Source organism: Oncorhynchus nerka, linkage group LG2 (genome assembly GCF_034236695.1).
Source record: "Oncorhynchus nerka isolate Pitt River linkage group LG2, Oner_Uvic_2.0, whole genome shotgun sequence".
NCBI lineage: Eukaryota > Metazoa > Chordata > Actinopteri > Salmoniformes > Salmonidae > Oncorhynchus > Oncorhynchus nerka.
In genome coordinates this window covers 97,325,063-97,345,622 of record NC_088397.1, presented here as the reverse complement: position 1 = coordinate 97,345,622, position 20,560 = coordinate 97,325,063, and the positions used below count along the sequence as shown (strand labels likewise).

Here is a 20,560-nt window from a genome sequence, read left to right as displayed (position 1 = left end):
ATTTAACCAGGTAGGCTAGTTGAGAACAAGTTCTCATTTGCAACTGCGACCTGGTCAAGATAAAGCATAGCAGAGTGAACAGACAACACAGAGTTACACATGGAGTAAACAATTAACAAGTCAATAACACAGTAGAGAAAAAAAAGGGAGTCTTTATACAATGTGTGCAAAAGGCATGAGGAGGTAGGTGAATAATTACAATATTGCAGATTAACACTGGAGTGATAAATGATCAGATGATCATGTACAGGTAGAGATATTTGTGTGCAAAAGAGCAGAAAGGTAAATAAATAAAAACTGTGGGGATGAGGTAGGTGAAAATGGGTGGGCTATTTACCAATAGATTATGTACAGCTGCAGCGATCGGTTAGCTGCTCAGATAGCTGATGTTTGAAGTTGGTGAGGGAGATAAAAGTCTCCAACTTCAGAGATTTTTGCAACTCGTTCCAGTCACAGGCAGCAGAGTACTGGAACGAAAGGCGGCCGAATGAGGTGTTGGCTTTGGGGATGCTCAATGAGATACACCTGCTGGAGCGCGTGCTACGGTTGGGTGTTGCCATCGTGACCAGTGAGCTGAGATAAGGCAGAGCTTTGCCTAGCATGGCCTTGTAGATGACCTGGAGCCAGTGGGTCTGGCGACGAATATGTAGCGAGGGCCAGCCGACTAGAGCATACAAGTCGCAGTGGTGGGTAGTATAAGGTGCTTTAGTGACAAAACGGATGGCACTGTGATAAACTGCATCCAGTTTGCTGAGAAGAGTGTTGGAAGCCATTTTGTAGATGACATCGCCAAGTCGAGGATCGGTAGGATAGTCAGTTTTACTAGGGTAAGCTTGGCAGCGTGAGTGAAGGAGGCTTTGTTGCGGAATAGAAAGCCGACTCTTGATTTGATTTTCGATTGGAGATGTTTGATATGGGTCTGGAAGGAGAGTTTGCAGTCTAGCCAGACACCTAGGTACTTATAGGTGTCCACATATTCAAGGTCGGAACCATCCAGTGTGATGATGCTAGTCGGGCAAGCGGGTGCAGGCAGCGATCGGTTGAAAAGCATGCATTTGGTTTTACTAGCGTTTAAGAGCAGTTGGAGGCCACGGAAGGAGTGTTGTATGGCATTGAAGCTCGATTGGAGGTTAGATAGCACAGTGTCCAATGACGGGCCGAAAGTGTATAGAATGGTGTCGTCTGCGTAGAGGTGGATCAGGGAATCGCCCGCAGCAAGAGCAACATCATTGATATACACAGAGAAAAGAGTCGGCCCGAGAATTGAACCCTGTGGCACCCCCATAGAGACTGCCAGAGGACCGGACAACATGCCCTCCGATTTGACACACTGAACTCTGTCTGCAAAGTAATTGGTGAACCAGGCAAGGCAGTCATCCGAAAAGCCGAGGCTACTGAGTCTGCCGATAAGAATATGGTGATTGACAGAGTCGAAAGCCTTGGCAAGGTCGATGAAGACGGCTGCACAGTACTGTCTGAATTTCCGGCGCCGACAGAGATGGCCGCCTCGCTTCGCGTTCCTAGGAAACTATGCAGTTTTTTGTTTTTTTACGTGTTATTTCTTACATTAGTACCCCAGGTCATCTTAGGTTTCATTACATACAGTCGAGAAGAACTACTGAATATAAGATCAGCGTCAACTCACCATCAGTACGACCAAGAATATGTTTTCCGCGACGCGGATCCTGTGTTCTGCCTTACAAACAGGACAACGGAATGGATCGCATGCAGCGACCCAAGAAAACGACTCCGAAAAAGAGGGAAACGTAGCGGTCTTCTGGTCAGACTCCGGACAAGGGCACATCACGCACCACTCCCGAGCATTCTTCTTGCCAATGTCCAGTCTCTTGACAACAAGGTTGATGAAATCCGAGCAAGGGTAGCATTCCAGAGGGACATCAGAGACTGCAATGTTCTCTGCTTCACGGAAACATGGCTTACTGGGAAGACGCTATCCGATGCGGTGCAGCCAACGGGTTTCTCCACGCATCGCGCCGACAGAAACAAACATCTTTCTGGTAAGAAGAGCGGCGGGGGCGTATGCCTCATGACTAACAAGACATGGTGTGATGAAGGAAACATACAGGAACTCAAATCCTTCTGTTCACCTGATTTAGAATTCCTCACAATCAAATGTAGACCGCATTATCTTCCAAGAGAATTCTCTTCGATTATAATCACAGCCGTATATATCCCCCCCCCAAGCAGACACATCGATGGCTCTGAACGAACTTTATTTAACTCTTTGCAAACTGGAAACCATTTATCCGGAGGCTGCATTCATTGTAGCTGGGGATTTTAACAAAGCTAATCTGAAAACAAGACTCCCTAAATTTTATCAGCATATCGATTGCGCAACCAGGGGTGGTAAAACCTTGGATCATTGTTACTCTAACTTCCGCGACGCATATAAGGCCCTGCCCCGCCCCCTTCGGAAAAGCTGACCACGACTCCATTTTGTTGATCCCTGCCTACAGGCAGAAACTTAAACAAGAGGCTCCCACGCTGAGGTCTGTCCAACGCTGGTCAGACCAAGCTGACTCCACACTCCAAGACTGCTTCCATCACGTGGACTGGGACATGTTTCGTATTGCGTCAGATGAAAATATTGACGAATACGCTGATTCGGTGTGCGAGTTCATTAGAACGTGCGTCGAAGATGTCGTTCCCATAGCAACGATAAAAACATTCCCAAACCAGAAACCGTGGATTGATGGCAGCATTCGCGTGAAACTGAAAGCGCGAACCACTGCTTTTAATCAGGGCAAGGTGTCTGGTAACATGTCCGAATATAAACAATGCAGCTATTCCCTCCGCAAGGCTATTAAACAAGCTAAGCGTCAGTACAGGGACAAAGTGGAATCTCAATTCAATGGCTCAGACACAAGAGGCATGTGGCAGGGTCTACAGTCAATCACGGACTACAAGAAGAAACCCAGCCCAGTCACGGACCAGGATGTCTTGCTCCCAGGCAGACTAAATAACTTTTTTGCCCGCTTTGAGGACAATACAGTGCCACTGACACGGCCTGCAACGAAAACATGCGGTCTCTCCTTCACTGCAGCCGAGGTGAGTAAGACATTTAAACGTGTTAACCCTCGCAAGGCTGCAGGCCCAGACGGCATCCCCAGCCGCGCCTCAGAGCATGCGCAGACCAGCTGGCCGGTGTGTTTACGGACATATTCAATCAATCCCTATACCAGTCTGCTGTTCCCACATGCTTCAAGAGGGCCACCATTGTTCCTGTTCCCAAGAAAGCTAAGGTAACTGAGCTAAACGACTACCGCCCCGTAGCACTCACTTCCGTCATCATGAAGTGCTTTGAGAGACTAGTCAAGGACCATATCACCTCCACCCTACCTGACACCCTAGACCCACTCCAATTTGCTTACCGCCCAAATAGGTCCACAGACGATGCAATCTCAACCACACTGCACACTGCCCTAACCCACCTGGACAAGAGGAATACCTATGTGAGAATGCTGTTCATCGACTACAGCTCGGCATTCAACACCATAGTACCCTCCAAGCTCGTCATCAAGCTCGAGACCCTGGGTCTCGACCCCGCCCTGTGCAACTGGGTACTGGACTTCCTGACGGGCCGCCCCCAGGTGGTGAGGGTAGGCAACAACATCTCCTCCCCGCTGATCCTCAACACGGGGCCCCACAAGGGTGCGTTCTGAGCCCTCTCCTGTACTCCCTGTTCACCCACGACTGCGTGGCCACGCACGCCTCCAACTCAATCATCAAGTTTGCGGACGACACAACAGTGGTAGGCTTGATTACCAACAATGACGAGACGGCCTACAGGGAGGAGGTGAGGGCCCTCGGAGTGTGGTGTCAGGAAAATAACCTCACACTCAACGTCAACAAAACTAAGGAGATGATTGTGGACTTCAGGAAACAGCAGAGGGAACACCCCCTATCCACATCGATGGAACAGTAGTGGAGAGGGTAGCAAGTTTTAAGTTCCTCGGCATACACATCACAGACAAACTGAATTGGTCCACTCACACTGACAGCGTCGTGAAGAAGGCGCAGCAGCGCCTCTTCAACCTCAGGAGGCTGAAGAAATTCGGCTTGTCACCAAAAGCACTCACGAACTTCTACAGATGCACAATCGAGAGCATCCTGGCGGGCTGTATCACCGCCTGGTACGGCAACTGCTCCGCCCTCAACCGTAAGGCTCTCCAGAGGGTAGTGAGGTCTGCACAACGCATCACCGGGGGCAAACTACCTGCCCTCCAGGACACCTACACCACCCGATGTTACAGGAAGGCCATAAAGATCATCAAGGACATCAACCACCCGAACCACTGCCTGTTCACCCCGCTATCATCCAGAAGGCGAGGTCAGTACAGGTGCATCAAAGCTGGGACTGAGAGACTGAAAAACAGCTTCTATCTCAAGGCTATCAGACTGTTAAACAGCCACCATTGAGTGGCTGCTGCCAACACACTGTCATTGACACTGACCCAACTCCAGCCACTTTAATAATGGGAATTGATGGGAAATGATGTAAATATATCACTAGCCACTTTAAACAATGCTACCTTATATAATGTTACTTACCCTACATTATTCATCTCATATGCATACGTATATACTGTACTCTACATCATCGACTGCATCCTTATGTAATACATGTATCACTAGCCACTTTAACTATGCCACTTTGTTTACTTTGTCTACATACTCATCTCATATGTATATACTGTACTCGATACCATCTACTGTATGCTGCTCTGTACCATCACTCACTCATATATCCTTATGTACATATTCTTTATCCCCTAACACTGTGTATAAGACAGTAGTTTTAGAATTGTTAGTTAGATTACTTGTTGGTTATCACTGCATTGTCGGAACTAGAAGCACAAGCATTTCGCTACACTCGCATTAACATCTGCTAACCATGTGTATGTGACAAATAAAATTTGATTTGATTTGATTTGATTTATCGATGGCGGTTATGATGTCGTTTAGTACCTTGAGTGTGGCTGAGGTGCACCCGTGACCGGCTCGGAAACCAGATTGCATAGCGGAGAAGGTACGGTGGGATTCGAGATGGTCAGTGACCTGTTTGTTGACTTGGCTTTCGAAGACCTTAGATAGGCAGGGCAGAATGGATATAGGTCTGTAACAGTTTGGGTCCAGGGTATCTCCCCCTTTGAAGAGGGGGATGACTGCGGCAGCTTTCCAATCCTTGGGGATCTCAGACGATATGAAAGAGAGGTTGAACAGGCTGGTAATAGGGGTTGCGACAATGGCGGCGGATAGTTTCAGAAATAGAGGGTCCAGATTGTCAAGCCCAGCTGATTTATACGGGTCCAGGTTTTGCAGCTCTTTCAGAACATCTGCTATCTGGATTTGGGTAAAGGAGAACCTGGAGAGGCTTGGGCGAGGAGCTGCGGGGGGCCGGGCTGTTGGCCGAGGTAGGAGTAGCCAGGCGGAAGGCATGGCCAGCCGTTGAGAAATGCTTGTTGAAGTTTTCGATAATCATGGATTTGTCGGTGGTGACCGTGTTCCCTAGCCTCAGTGCAGTGGGCAGCTGGGAGGAGGTGCTCTTGTTCTCCATGGACTTCACAGTGTCCCAGAACTTTTTGGAGTTGGAGCTACAGGATGCAAACTTCTGCCTGAAGAAGCTGGCCTTAGCTTTCCTGACTGACTGCGTGTATTGGTTCCTGACTTCCCTGAACAGTTGCATATCGCTGGGACTGTTCGATGCTATTGCAGTCCGCCACAGGATGTTTTTGTGCTGGTCGAGGGCAGTCAGGTCTGGAGTGAACCAAGGGCTGTATCTGTTCTTAGTTCTGCATTTTTTGAACGGAGCATGCTATTCTAATATGGTGAGGAAGTTACTCTTAAAGAATGACCAGGCATCCTCAACTGACGGGATGAGGTCGATGTCCTTCCAGGATACCCGGGCCAGGTCGATTAGAAAGGCCTGCTCACAGACGTGTTTTAGGGAGCGTTTGACAGTGATGAGGGGTGGTCGTTTGACTGCGGCACCGTAGCGGATACAGGCAATGAGGCAGTGGTCGCTGAGATCCTGGTTGAAGACAGCGGAGGTGTATTTGGAGGGCCAGTTGGTCAGGATGACGTCTATGAGGGTGCCCTTGCTTACAGAGTTAGGGTTGTACCTGGTGGGTTCCTTGATGATTTGTGTGAGATTGAGGGCATCTAGCTTAGATTGTAGAACTGCCGGGGTGTTAAGCATATCCCAGTTTAGGTCACCTAACAGAACAAACTCAGAAGCTAGATGGGGGGCAATCAATTCACAAATGGTGTCCAGGGCACAGCTGGGAGCTGAGGGGGGGTCGGTAGCAGGCGGCAACAGTGAGAGACTTATTTCTGGAGAGAGTAATTTTCAGAATTAGTAGTTCGAACTGTTTGGGTATGGACCTGGAAAGTATGACATTACTTTGCAGGCTATCTCTGCAGTAGACTGCGACTCCTCCCCCTTTGGCAGTTCTATCTTGACGGAAGATGTTATAGTTGGGTATGGAAATCTCTGAATTTTTGGTGGCCTTCCTGAGCCAGGATTCAGACACGGCAAGGACATCAGGGTTAGCAGAGTGTGCTAAGGCAGTGAGTAAAACAAACTTAGGGAGGAGGCTTCTAATGTTGACATGCATGAAACCAAGGCTTTTTCGATCACAGAAGTCAACAAATGAGGGTGCCTGGGGACATGCAGGGCCCGGGTTTGCCTCCACATCACCCGCGGAACAGAGAAGGAGTAGTATGGGGGCTATCAAAACTGGTCGCCTAGAGCGTTGGGGACAGAGAATAAGAGGAGCAGGTTTCTGGGCATGGTAGAATATATTCAGGGCATAATGCACAGACAGGGGTATGGTGGGGTGCGGGTACTGCGGAGGTAAGCCCAGGCACTGGGTGATGATGAGAGAGGTTTTATCTCTGGACATGCTGGTTGTAATGGGTGAGGTGGGACAAAGGAGGTATCAGGGGTATGAGGAATAGGACTAGGGGCTCCATTGTGAACTAAAACAATGATAACTAACCTGAGCAATAGTATACAAGGCATATTGACATTTGAGAGAGACATACAGCGATGCATACAGTGAACACAGGTGTTGAATTGGGAAAGCTAGCTAAAACAGTGGGTGAGACAACAGCTAATCAGCTAGCATAACAACAGCAGGTGAGATGGCATTGACTAGGCAACTCGGCCGACAGATAAAACAAACAAGCAGAATGGAGTACCTTGATTAATGGACAGTCCAGCATGCATCAGCTATGTAGCCAAGTGATCAGAGTCCAGGGGGCAGCGGTGGATGGGGCAGGGGGCTGGGCTGGCGAGTGTTATCCAGGTTAAGAAAACTAACAATGACTAAATAGCTTGTAGCTAGCTGGTTAGCTTCTGGAGGTTCTTGAGTGTGTTCTAAAAATAAAGATAATAGCGATTCCGTATCACATTGGGTGAGGCAAGTTTCCGGAAGGTATAAACAATTTTTTTTTTAAATCGGGAAGAGATAGAGTACATATGGGCCACTGCGTTTTTGGGACGCGGCGGGACGGTTAGCAGGCCTGTGCTAACAAGCTAACAGATTAGCAGGCCGGGGTAAACAAGGTAGTAGTTAGCGGACCTGGGCTAAACAAGCTAGCAGTTAGCGTGCCGAACTAGCAAGCAAGGAGATAGCGAGGGCTAGAGAGTTAGCCTTTGGAGGACGTCGCGGTGGGGTGAGTCTGTTTATTCCTCTTCATGCAGTGATATCGATAGACCGGTCGTAGTCAAGTTATTGAAGCCCAGGAGTATGCTAGGAGCTCGGGCCGGGCTAGCTTCAAGCTACGTGGGTGGAAACGCTAGCCAGGAGTAATCAACCAGGGTTGCTGTTTCGCTCGATAGCTAGTTGCGAGGATCCAGCTGAAGAATGTTCTGTTTGTGGTGGGAATCCGGGGGTAAATTTTTTTTAAATAGGTCCGTTATGCTCTGGTTAGTTGATGACCGCTAGCATAGCTGGTAGTTAGCTGGCTAGCTTCAGTTGAGAGAGTCCGGTTCCGAAGTAAATATAACTACTTTAGGAAAGTAGCTACATTGGCGGGTTGCAGAAGAGTATTTGGAAGCTTAGGTTTAGCAAAATGTTTTTAAGGATATGTGAAGAAAAAAAAAATATATATATCTAAAAAATATCTAAAACGAAAAAGAGACGATATTTACAGAGAGACGATACGACAGGACAACTACTGCTACGCCATCTTGGATCCGCGAAAACTACCTGAATGTACCAGTGAGAGTTACTGCTCTACCTGAATGTACCAGTGAGGGTTACTGCTCTACCTGAATGTACCAGTGAGGGTTGCTGCTCTACCTGAATGTACCAGTGAGGGTTGCTGCTCTACCTGAATGTACCAGTGAGGGTTGCTGCTCTACCTGAATGTACCAGTGAGGGTTGCTGCTCTACCTGAATGTACCAGTGAGGGTTGCTGCTCTACCTGAATGTACCAGTGAGGGTTGCTGCTCTACCTGAATGTACCAGTGAGGGTTGCTGCTCTACCTGAATGTACCAGTGAGGGTTGCTGCTCTACCTGAATGTACCAGTGAGGGTTGCTGCTCTACCTGAATGTACCTGTGAGGGTTGCTGCTCTACCTGAATGTACCAGTGAGGGTTACTGCTCTACCTGAATGTACCAGTGAGGGTTGCTGCTCTACCTGAATGTACCAGTGAGGGTTGCTGCTCTACCTGAATGTACCAGCGAGGGTTACTGCTCTACCTGAATGTACCAGTGAGAGTTGCTGCTCTACCTGAATGTACCAGTGAGGGTTACTGCTCTACCTGAATGTACCAGTGAGGGTTGCTGCTCTACCTGAATGTACCAGTGAAGGTTGCTGCTCTACCTGAATGTACCAGTGAGAGTTGCTGCTCTACCTGAATGTACCAGTGAGGGTTGCTGCTCTACCTGAATGTACCAGTGAGGGTTGCTGCTCTACCTGAATGTTCCAGTGAGGGTTGCTGCTCTACCTGAATGTACCAATGAGGGTTGCTGCTCTACCTGAATGTACCAGTGAGGGTTGCTGCTCTACCTGAATGTACCAGTGAGTTGCTGCTCTACCTGAATGTACCAGTGAGGGTTGCTGCTCTATCTGAATGTACCAGTGAGGGTTGCTGCTCTACCTGAATGTACCAGTGAGGGTTGCTGCTCTACCTGAATGTACCAGTGAGAGTTGCTGCTCTACCTGAATGTACCAGTGAGGGTTACTGCTCTACCTGAATGTACCAGTGAGGGTTGCTGCTCTACCTGAATGTACCAGTGAAGGTTGCTGCTCTACCTGAATGTACCAGTGAGAGTTGCTGCTCTACCTGAATGTACCAGTGAGGGTTGCTGCTCTACCTGAATGTACCAGTGAGGGTTGCTGCTCTACCTGAATGTTCCAGTGAGGGTTGCTGCTCTACCTGAATGTACCAATGAGGGTTGCTGCTCTACCTGAATGTACCAGTGAGGGTTGCTGCTCTACCTGAATGTACCAGTGAGTTGCTGCTCTACCTGAATGTACCAGTGAGGGTTGCTGCTCTATCTGAATGTACCAGTGAGGGTTGCTGCTCTACCTGAATGTACCAGTGAGGGTTGCTGCTCTACCTGAATGTACCAGTGAGAGTTGCTGCTCTACCTGAATGTACCAGTGAGGGTTGCTGCTCTACCTGAATGTACCAGTGAGGGTTGCTGCTCTACCTGAATGTACCAGTGAGGGTTGCTGCTCTACCTGAATGTACCAGTGAGAGTTACTGCTCTACCTGAATGTACCAGTGAGGGTTGCTGCTCTACCTGAATGTACCAGTGAGGGTTGCTGCTCTACCTGAATGTACCAGTGAGAGTTGCTGCTCTACCTGAATGTACCAGTGAGATTTACTGCTCTACCTGAATGTACCAGTGAGGGTTACTGCTCTACCTGAATGTACCAGTGAGGGTTGCTGCTCTGGGTTTGGAGATGCTCCTTCCTTCCTTCCTTCCTTCCTTCCTTCCTTCCAGGCTGCCTCGTTTCTTCCCTGCTCCTACTCCACCTGTCTATCTCCCTCTTCCTCTCTCTCTACCTTCTAGCTTCCCCCTCTCCACCCTCCATCCCTCTCCCCTCTCCTCCACCCTCCCTCCCTGTCCTCTCATCCCCTCCCTCCTCTCTGAGGGGTCTCTATGTTGTATAACATGCTGATGGGTCTCTATGTCATGTGACATGCTGAGGGGTCTCTATGTCGTGTGACATGCTGGGGGGTCTCTATGTCATGTAACATGCTGAGGGGTCTCTATGTCGTGTAACATGCTGAGGGGTCTCTATGTCGTGTAACATGCTGAGGGGTCTCTATGTCATGTGACATGCTGAGGGGTCTCTATGTCGTGTAACATGCTGGGGGGTTCCATTTGGGATGAAGCCTCTGTCTGATGTAATGGTCTCTAATAGCTGTTACCCAGTCTGGTCATTATAGACTGACCTGAAGACTACAGCCGGGTCATTATAGACTGACCTGAAGACTACAGCCTGGTCATTATAGACTGACCTGAAGACTACAGCCTGGTCATTATAGACTGACCTGAAGACTACAGCCGGGTCATTATAGACTGACCTGAAGACTACAGCCTGGTCATTATAGACTGACCTGAAGACTACAGCCTGGTCATTATAGACTGACCTGAAGACTACAGCCGGGTCATTATAGACTGACCTGAAGACTACAGCCTGGTCATTATAGGCTGACCTGAAGACTACAGCCTGGTCATTATAGATTGACCTGAAGACTACAGCCTGGTCATTATAGACTGACCTGAAGACTACAGCCTGGTCATTATAGACTGACCTGAAGACTACAGCCTGGTCATTATAGACTGACCTGAAGACTACAGCCTGGTCATTATAGACTGACCTGAAGACTACAGCCTGGTCATTATAGACTGACCTGAAGACTACAGCCTGGTCATTATAGACCGACCTGAAGACTACAGCCTGGTCATTATAGACCGACCTGAAGACTACAGCCTGGTCATTATAGACCGACCTGAAGACTACAGCCTGGTCATTATAGACCGACCTGAAGACTACAGCCTGGTCATTATAGACTGACCTGAAGACTACAGCCTGGTCATTATAGACTGACCTGAAGACTACAGCCTGGTCATTATAGACTGACCTGAAGACTACAGCCTGGTCATTATAGACTGACCTGAAGACTACAGCCTGGTCATTATAGACTGACCTGAAGACTACAGCCTGGTCTTTATAGACTGAACTGAAGACTACAGCCTGGTCATTATAGACTGACCTGAAGACTACAGTCTGGTCATTATAGACTGACCTGAAGACTACAGCCTGGTCATTATAGACTGACCTGAAGACTACAGCCTGGTCATTATAGACTGACCTGAAGACTACAGCCTGGTCATTATAGACTGAACTGAAGACTACAGCCTGGTCATTATAGACTGACCTGAAGACTATTGGCGCAATGTGTAGTTTTTTTTTTTTTCCTTTCTCTCCAGTGACCCGGTTTGATTCCCTGCCCCGCCGTCCACTACAATATGTGTTGTAGGACTAGTCCCTCTGTGTTCCTCTCTCCCTCTGCATCTCAAATGGCACCCTTTGCCCTACATAGTGCACTACCCACATAATAATCACAGTGGTTGTACTGGGTGCAACAGTTCAGCATCTCAGGAGTAAATGTCGGCTGAGTAGTCAGAGGTCAAGACAGCAGGTGTGGTGGAGAGAGAGGGTCGAAAGTGCAGGTCCGGGACAAGGTAGCGCTACCGGTAAACAGGGCTCCATAGCCGCAGGCAGAACAGCAGAAACTGGATCAGCAGCACAACCATGTGTTCTGGGTGACAGGGACAGATAGGAGTTGTCAGGCCAGGTAGTCCTGGGGGATGGCAATGAGAGAGAGAGAGACCACGAAGATCTCCTCGACCACACAAGCCGGAGGGGGCGCAAAAGTCTAGTATGAGGGGGGGGGGGGGGGGTGGCATGGGAGACTGCGAGCAAGCCAGTGACTCCGTCAGAGGCAGAGAATACCATTGGAGAGAGGGGAGTCTGCCAGGCAGAGACAACAAAGGCGGTTTGTTGCCGTTCACCTTCACACGCCTGGGGCCAGACGACACTCAATCACACATTGAAGAGTGTTCAGGAAGTACCTAAAGGTTGAGGCAGAGTCTGTGAACCTCAAAAGGATCGGCAGACCATTCCTTAAAAAATGGGAGAAAGCCCCTTCCTCCAGCTGTTTGCTTAGAAATGAGGAAAAATAAGGAGGCCTGCTTCTTGTGATCGTAGCGTAAGTGTAGGTATGTACGGCAGAACCACATCGGAGCGATACTGTAGGTAGGAGCAAGTCCATGTAATGCTTTGTAGGTTAGCAGTGAAACCTTGAAATCAGCCCTAGCCTTAACAGGAAGCCAGTTTCTGTCCGTGACTGATGCAACCCAAAAAAGCATTAAAGACCGAGTTAATGAGTACTTGAGGTCACCGAGAAAGTTTGGACATGGGCCTGCTCTCCCTTATGTAAGGAATTAGGCACTTTCTCATGTTTACTACAGTATGTATTGTAGGCTATGTTTTCTTGTCAGACTGCACAGTAGCCTAATTAATGCTTTATTATCCAAATATAAACAGTTTTGTATTTCTTCATCAGCATCTTTATGCTTTCGTTAATCAAATAATGATGAAAATACTCTTTCAAACACACACATTCGCGTTTCTCTCTAAAAACAGAAATAAATGTTTTGGCCTTTATTCATATAACAATCGCTCTCTTTCATTTTTTTTTTTTGGAAGACGAAATAATCTCCAAAATATCGTTATGTATTATAAAGTTGATGGCGCAGTCACATAGCCCGGGCACCTACATACAGCTGAGTGACTCAGTCATATAGCCCGGGCACCTACATACAGCTGAGTGACTCAGTCACATAGCCCGGGCACCTACATACAGCTGAGTGACTCAGTCATATAGCCCGGGCACCTACATACAGCTGAGTGACTCAGTCATATAGCCCGGGCACCTACATACAGCTGAGTGACTCAGTCATATAGCCCGGGCACCTACATACAGCTGAGTGACTCAGTCACATAGCCCGGGCACCTACATACAGCTGAGTGACTCAGTCATATAGCCCGGGCACCTACATACAGCTGAGTGACTCAGTCATATAGCCCGGGCACCTACATACAGCTGAGTGACTCAGTCATATAGCCCGGGCACCTACATACAGCTGAGTGACTCAGTCATATAGCCCGGGCACCTACATACAGCTGAGTGACTCAGTCATATAGCCCGGGCACCTACATACAGCTGAGTGACTCAGTCATATAGCCCGGGCACCTACATACAGCTGAGTGACTCAGTCATATAGCCCGGGCACCTACATACAGCTGAGTGACTCAGTCATATAGCCCGGGCACCTACATACAGCTGAGTGACTCAGTCATATAGCCCGGGCACCTACATACAGCTGAGTGACTCAGTCACATAGCCCGGGCACCTACATACAGCTGAGTGACTCAGTCATATAGCCCGGGCACCTACATACAGCTGAGTGACTCAGTCACATAGCCCGGGCACCTACATACAGCTGAGTGACTCAGTCATATAGCCCGGGCACCTACATACAGCTGAGTGACTCAGTCACATAGCCCGGGCACCTACATACAGCTGAGTGACTCAGTCATATAGCCCGGGCACCTACATACAGCTGAGTGACTCAGTCATATAGCCCGGGCACCTACATACAGCTGAGTGACTCAGTCACATAGCCCGGGCACCTACATACAGCTGAGTGACTCAGTCACATAGCCCGGGCACCTACATACAGCTGAGTGACTCAGTCATATAGCCCGGGCACCTACATACAGCTAAGTGACTCAGTCAGCCCGGCACCTACATACAGCTGAGTGACTCAGTCACATAGCCCGGGCACCTACATACAGCTGAGTGACTCAGTCATATAGCCCGGGCACCTACATACAGCTGAGTGACTCAGTCATATAGCCCGGGCACCTACATACAGCTGAGTGACTCAGTCATATAGCCCGGGCACCTACATACAGCTGAGTGACTCAGTCATATAGCCCGGGCACCTACATACAGCTGAGTGACTCAGTCACATAGCCCGGGCACCTACATACAGCTGAGTGACTCAGTCACATAGCCCGGGCACCTACATACAGCTGAGTGACTCAGTCATATAGCCCGGGCACCTACATACAGCTAAGTGACTCAGTCATATAGCCCGGGCACTTACATACAGCAACATAGTCTTTAATAAAGAAATGTTCTGGTTATCCTGACCTGGACAACATGTACAGTATTATAATAGTCCTTTGTGGGCTGTTAGCAGGACAATATACCTTTACCAACACCTCTCTGTATGTTGATACTTTGGCTAAATAGCCCAGTGGTAATTTAGTTATGGATTCATAATGTATTACTATGGGAATAAATATCACTGAATTACAGAAATATCCTCTATATGTAATTATTGGTGGAGAGTCACGTCATATATTGTAGGACTACCGTAGGTGACATGAGTCTCACTAGTGTTGAGTAATGTTCTGTTAAAAGTGGTGTAGGTCTTATTCATTTAAAGATCATTTTGAAGTTAGAAGCAATTGGATTTGAAGCAATAGCCTTACCCGCTGTGGTCAACCATTTCAGCACCGTTTCACACGGCTCTGAGACGAGCATGGGGGACTGGTCTTGATAAATCAATGATATTTTAATTTTCACTGAATCTCTGTTTGGGTATTGGTTAGACTAGAATTAGAAAATGAGGGTGTAGAAATGTTATGCTCTCAGTGTTACCTTAATTTAACTAGGCAAGTCAGTTAACTTCTTCGAGATAGGGGGCGCTCTTTTAATTTATGGATAAAAAAACGTTCCTGTTTTAAACAAGATATTTTGTCACGAAAAGATGCTCGACTATGCATATAATTGACAGCTTTGGAAAGAAAACACTCTGACGTTTCCAAAACTGCAAAGATATTGTCTGTGAGTGCCACAGAACTAATGCTACAGGCGAAACCAAGATTAAATTTAAATCAGGAAGTGTCCCAGATTTTGAATGCGCTGTGTTCCAATGTCTCCTTATATGGCTGTGTATGGGTCACGAATGAGCTTAGACTTTCTGTCGTTTCCCCAAGGTGTCTGCAGCATTGTGACGTATTTGTAGGCAAATCATTGGAAGATTGACCTTAAGAGACTACATCTACCAGGTGGCCGCTTGGTGTCCTCCGTTGCAATTATTGCGTAATCTCCAGCTGCGTGTATTTTTTGTTTGCTTCGAGGAGAAACACAACTGCCACGAATGATTTATCATCGAATAGATATGTGAAAAACACCTTGAGGATTGATTCTAAACAACGTTTGCCATGTTTCTGTCGATATTATGGAGTTAATTTGGTAAAAAGTTCAGCGTTGTAGAGACTGCATTTTCAGATTTTTTTCTTAGCCAAACGTGATGAACAAAACGGAGCGATTTCTCCTACACAAGTAATCTTTTTGGAAAAACTGAACATTTGCTATCTAACTGAGAGTCTCCTCATTGAAAACATCCGAAGTTCTTCAAAGGTTTTAAAAAAAGATTTTATCTGAATGCTTTTCTTGTTTTTGTGAAAATGTTGCCTGCTGAATGCTAGGCTTAATGCTACGCTAGCTATCAATACTCTTACGCAAATGCTTGTGTAGCTATGGTTGAAAAACATATTTAGAAAATCTGAGATGACAGTGTTGTTAACAAAAGGCTAAGCTTGTGAGCCAATATATTTATTTCATTTCATTTGCGATTTTCATGAATAGTTAACGTTGCGTTATGGTAATGAGCTTGAGGCTATAATTACGCCCCCCCGGATACGGGATTGCTCGACGCTAAAGGTTAAGAACAAATTCTTATTTTCAAGGACAGCCTACTCCTTCCTCCCCGTCGGGGAATTGAACCTCGGTCTCCCGCGCGGCACAGGGATTCTTTAGCTAAATACTTCCCACCGTCACGTTGTACAGCGCCATATTTTCCACCCTAAAGGAAACCCAGAGAGTTTTTCATTTTTCTTGGAATAGAAACACCATAATATTAATCATATTAATTAAGAAAGTTCCGGTCAAAAGTTTGGACACACCTACTCATTCCAGGGTTTTTATTTATTTCTAAACCAGCAAGAACTTGTCTGTGTAGACCAATTTTAAGTTTTCCAATCTCCAAAATAATATTGTGATTGTGATTTTTTTAAATAGAGAGGAATCAGAGATTTGATATAGGCCAATAGTTTTTTCTGATGGGTCAAGGTTTGGCTTTTTCAAGAGAGGCGTTATTACTGCCACTTTTAGTGGATAGAGAGCCGTTTATTATGTTCAACATAGGAGGGCCAAGCACAGGAAGCAGCTCTTTCAGTAGTTTAGTTGGAATAGGGTCCACTAGACAGATGGAAGGTTTAGAGGCCATGAATATTTTTGTGAATGTGCCGAGAGATACAGGATTAAAACGATTGATTGATTGATTGATTGATTGATTGATCCGAGGTCCTTGCAGTTCTGTCTGGACAACTGAATTTGGGAGAAATATGCAGATTCATGAGTCAGTCATTTTTTCTTCTAATGATCATGATCTTTTCGTCGAAGAAGTTCATGAATTCATCGCTGCTGAAGCGGAGGCCATCTTTACGTAGGGAACGCCGCTTTTTAGTTTTTCACTATCAAACATTTATTTTGTATTGTTTTTATTGTCCTCAATCAGATTGGAAAAGTAGGCCTATCAAGCAGCAGCGAGGCCTTTTCTATAATGCATGGTGCTGTCTTTCCAACTGTTGGATGTTGCTTCACTGGTAATGTCCTTAAAGGGATTCTGTCCTTAAAGGGATACTGTCCTTAAAGGGATTCTGTCCTTAAAGGGATACTGTCCTTAAAGGGATTCTGTCCTTAAAGGGATTCTGTCCTTAAGGGGATTCTGTCCTTAAGGGGATTCTGTCCTTAAAGGGATTCTGTCCTTAAAGGGATTCTGTCCTTAAGGGGATTCTGTCCTTAAGGGGATTCTGTCCTTAAAGGGATTCTGTCCTTAAAGGGATTCTGTCCTTAAGGGGATTCTGTCCTTAAGGGGATTCTGTCCTTAAGGGGATTCTGTCCTTAAAGGGATACTGTCCTTAAGGGGATTCTGTCCTTAAGGGGATTCTGTCCTTAAAGGGATTCTGTCCTTAAAGGGATACTGTCCTTAAAGGGATACTGTCTTTAAGGGGATTCTGTCCTTAAGGGGATTCTGTCCTTAAGGGGATTCTGTCCTTAAGGGGATTCTGTCCTTAAAGGGATACTGTCCTTAAAGGGATACTGTCCTTAAAGGGATACTGTCCTTAAAGGGATACTGTCCTTAAAGGGATACTGTCCTAAAGGGATACTGTCCTTAAGGGGATTCTGTCCTTAAAGGGATTCTGTCCTTAAGGGGATTCTGTCCTTAAGGGGATTCTGTCCTTAAGGGGATTCTGTCCTTAAGGGGATTCTGTCCTTAAAGGGATACATCCCCGGAGTCAGATTAACCATTTTTATCTCTCTGTATCCAGTAAAATAAGGGGAGGCAGTTGCACAACTGAATGCATTTAACCGAAATGTCTTCCTAATTTAACCCAACCCCTTTGAATCATGGAGGTGTGGGGGACTGCCTTAAACAACGTCCACGGCACCCGGGGAGCAGCTGTGTATGGGTGTTAACTGCCTTGCTCAAGAACGACAGATTTTTCCACCTTGCCAGGGATTCGTACCAGCAACCTTTTATTTACTGGCCCAAAACTCCCTCCCTCCCTCTCCATTCCTCCCTCCCTCCATCCATCTCCATCTCTCTCTCTCTCTCTCTCTCTCTCTCTCTCTCTCTCTCTCATCTCTCCCTCTCAACCATCTCTCCCTCTCTCCTTCACCCTCTCTCTCTCATCCATCCATCCCACCCTCTCTACACCCCCCCTCTCTCTCCTGTCTCTCTCTCTCTCTCACTCTCTCCCTCTCTCCCTCTCTCCCTCTCAGGTTTGGCCTCTGATAGTATTGATGGTGAACCCTGTCACCTTATTTCCTGGTTAATCTGGATTATAGGTTCATTTTGGTTCCTGGTTAATCTGGATTATAGGTTCATTTTGGTTCCTGGTTAATCTGGATTATAGGTTCATTTTGGTTCCTGGTTAATCTGGATTATAGGTTCATTTTGGTTCCTGGTTAATCTGGATTATAGGTTCATCAACTATTATCAGAAGATAGTGATGAGGGACTACTTTCCATTCATTCAGTTCTTTGTGTGTGTGTGCAGTGTGTGTTTGTCTACGTGTGTGTGTGTGTGTTCTGTGTGTGTTTGTCTAAGTGTGTGTGTGTGTGTGCAGTGTGTGTTTGTCTACGTGTGTGTGTGTGTGTGTGCAGTGTGTGTTTGTCTAAGTGTGTGTGTGTGTGCAGTGCGTGGGTTTTGATGGCTGTGTGTGTCATGCCAGCCCAGTGCCATTCAGAGTTCCTTCTGGGCCCCAGGAAATGTTCCACTGTTGGTTTTTCCACACCAGGTGATTCATCAGGAGTGTGACCTGGAGTGCTAAACTGTATGTGTGTGCCTGCGCCTGTGTGTGTGTGTGTGTGTGTGTGTGTGTGTGTGTGTGTGTGTGTGTGTGTGTGTGTGTGTGTGTGTGTGTCTGAGTGTGTGTGTGTGTGTGTCTGAGTGCCAGTGTGCGTGTGTGTGTCTATGTCTGAGTGTGTGTGTCTGAGTGTGTGTCTGAGTGTGTGTGTGTGGGGGCGTGTGTGTGTGTGTGTGTGTGTGTGTGTGTGTGTGTATGTGTGTGTGTGTGTGTGTCTGAGTGTGTGTGTGTGTGTGTGTCTGAGTGTGTGTGTGTGTGTGTCTGAGTGTGTGTGAGTGTGTGTGTGTGTGTGTGTGTGTGTGTGTGTGTGTGTGTGTCTGAGTGTGTGTGTGTGTGTGTGTGTGTGTGTGTGTGTGTGTGTCTGAGTGTGTGTGTGTGTGTGTGTGTGTGTGTCTGAGTGTGTGCGTGTGTGTGTGTATGTCTGAGTGTGTGTATGTCTGAGTGTGTGTCTGTGTGTGTGTGTCTGAGTGTGTGTCTGTGTCTGAGTGTGTGTGTGTCTGATGTCTGTGTGTGTCTGAGTGTGTGTGTGTGTGTGTGTGTGTGTGTGTGTGTGTGTGTGTGTGTGTGTGTGTGTGTGTGTGTGTGTGTGTGTGTGTGTGTGTCTGATGTGTGTGTGTGTGTGTGTGTCTATGTCTGATGTGTCTGAGTGTGTGTATGTCTGAGTGTGTGTGTGTGTGTGTGTGTGTGTGTGTGTGTGTGTGTCTGTCTGTCGGAATGTGTGTGTGCAGCTGTGTTGATGCTGAGCTAGAATAAGTCCTCTTCCCAACATTAGTTAATCCTGCATGTTGAAGCTTGTTGCCTCAGCAACACCACGAGCTTCTCTCTCTCTCTCTACCTCTCTCTACCCCCTTCTCTCTTTCTCTACCTCTCTCTCTCTCTCCCTCTCTCTCTCTTTCTCTACCTCTCTCTCTCTTTCTCTCCTCTCTCTCTTTCTCTACCTCTCTTTACTTCTTCTCTCTACCCCTCTCTCTCTCTACCTCTCTCTACTTCTTCTCTCTACCTCTCTACCCCTCTCTCTCTCGTGCTCTACCTCTCTTTCTCTCTCTCTACTTCTTCTCTCTACCTCTCTCTCTACCTCTCTCTACCTTTCTCTCTACCTCTCTCTCTACCCCTCTCTCTCTCTCTCTCTCTACCCCTCTCTCTCTCTCTCTCGCTACCTCTCTCTCTCTCTCTCTCTACCTCTCTCTCTCTCTACCTCTCTCTCTCTACCTCTCTCTACCTCTCTCTCTCTACCTCTCTCTCTACCTCTCTCTCGACCTTCTCTCTCTCTCTCTCTCTCTCTACCTCTCTCTCTCTCTCTACCTCTCTCTCTCTCTCTCTACCTCTCTCTCTACCTCTACCTCTTCTCCCTCTCAACCTCGCTTTACAAGCTTCCCTCTTCTCTCGTTTTCCTGTAGTTTTCTTTTCACGAGTCATTCAGATGACCCACCAGCAACTTCTATTGGGATGAGAACAAAATCGAATCATGAAAATAAACAGTGTCTTCGGAAAGTATTCAGACCCCTTGACTTTTTCCACACTACAGCCTTATTCTAAAATGTTTTTAAATGTTTTTCCTCATCAATCTACACTTAATACCCCATAATGACAAAGTGAAAACAGGTTTGTAGAAATTTTAGCAAATTTATAATAAAGAAATTCAGACCCTTTGCTCTGAGACTTGAGCTCAGGTACATCCTGTTTCCATTGATCATCCTTGAGATGTTTCTACAACTTGATTGGACTCCACCTGTGGTAAATTAAATTGATTTAACATGATTTGGAAAGGCAGACATCTGTCTATATAAGGTCCCACAGTTGACAGTGCATGTCAGAGCAAAAACCAAGCCATGTGGTCGAAGGAATTTGCCATAGAGCTCCAAGACAGGATTGTGTCGAGGCACAGATCTGGGGAAGGGTACCAAAACCTTTCTGCAGCATTGAAGGTTCCCAAGAACACAGTGACCATCATTCTGAAATGGAAGAAGTTTGGAACCACCAAGACTCTTC

General features: G+C 47.0%; 1 protein-coding gene across 2 annotated transcripts in view; it reads left to right on the top strand.

Moving 5' to 3' along the window:
* The window catches only part of LOC115127572 (POC1 centriolar protein homolog A-like), a 123,531-nt gene that overhangs the window by 63,486 nt on the left and 39,485 nt on the right, over window positions 1-20,560 (top strand). The gene's annotated exons all lie outside the window — the stretch shown is intronic.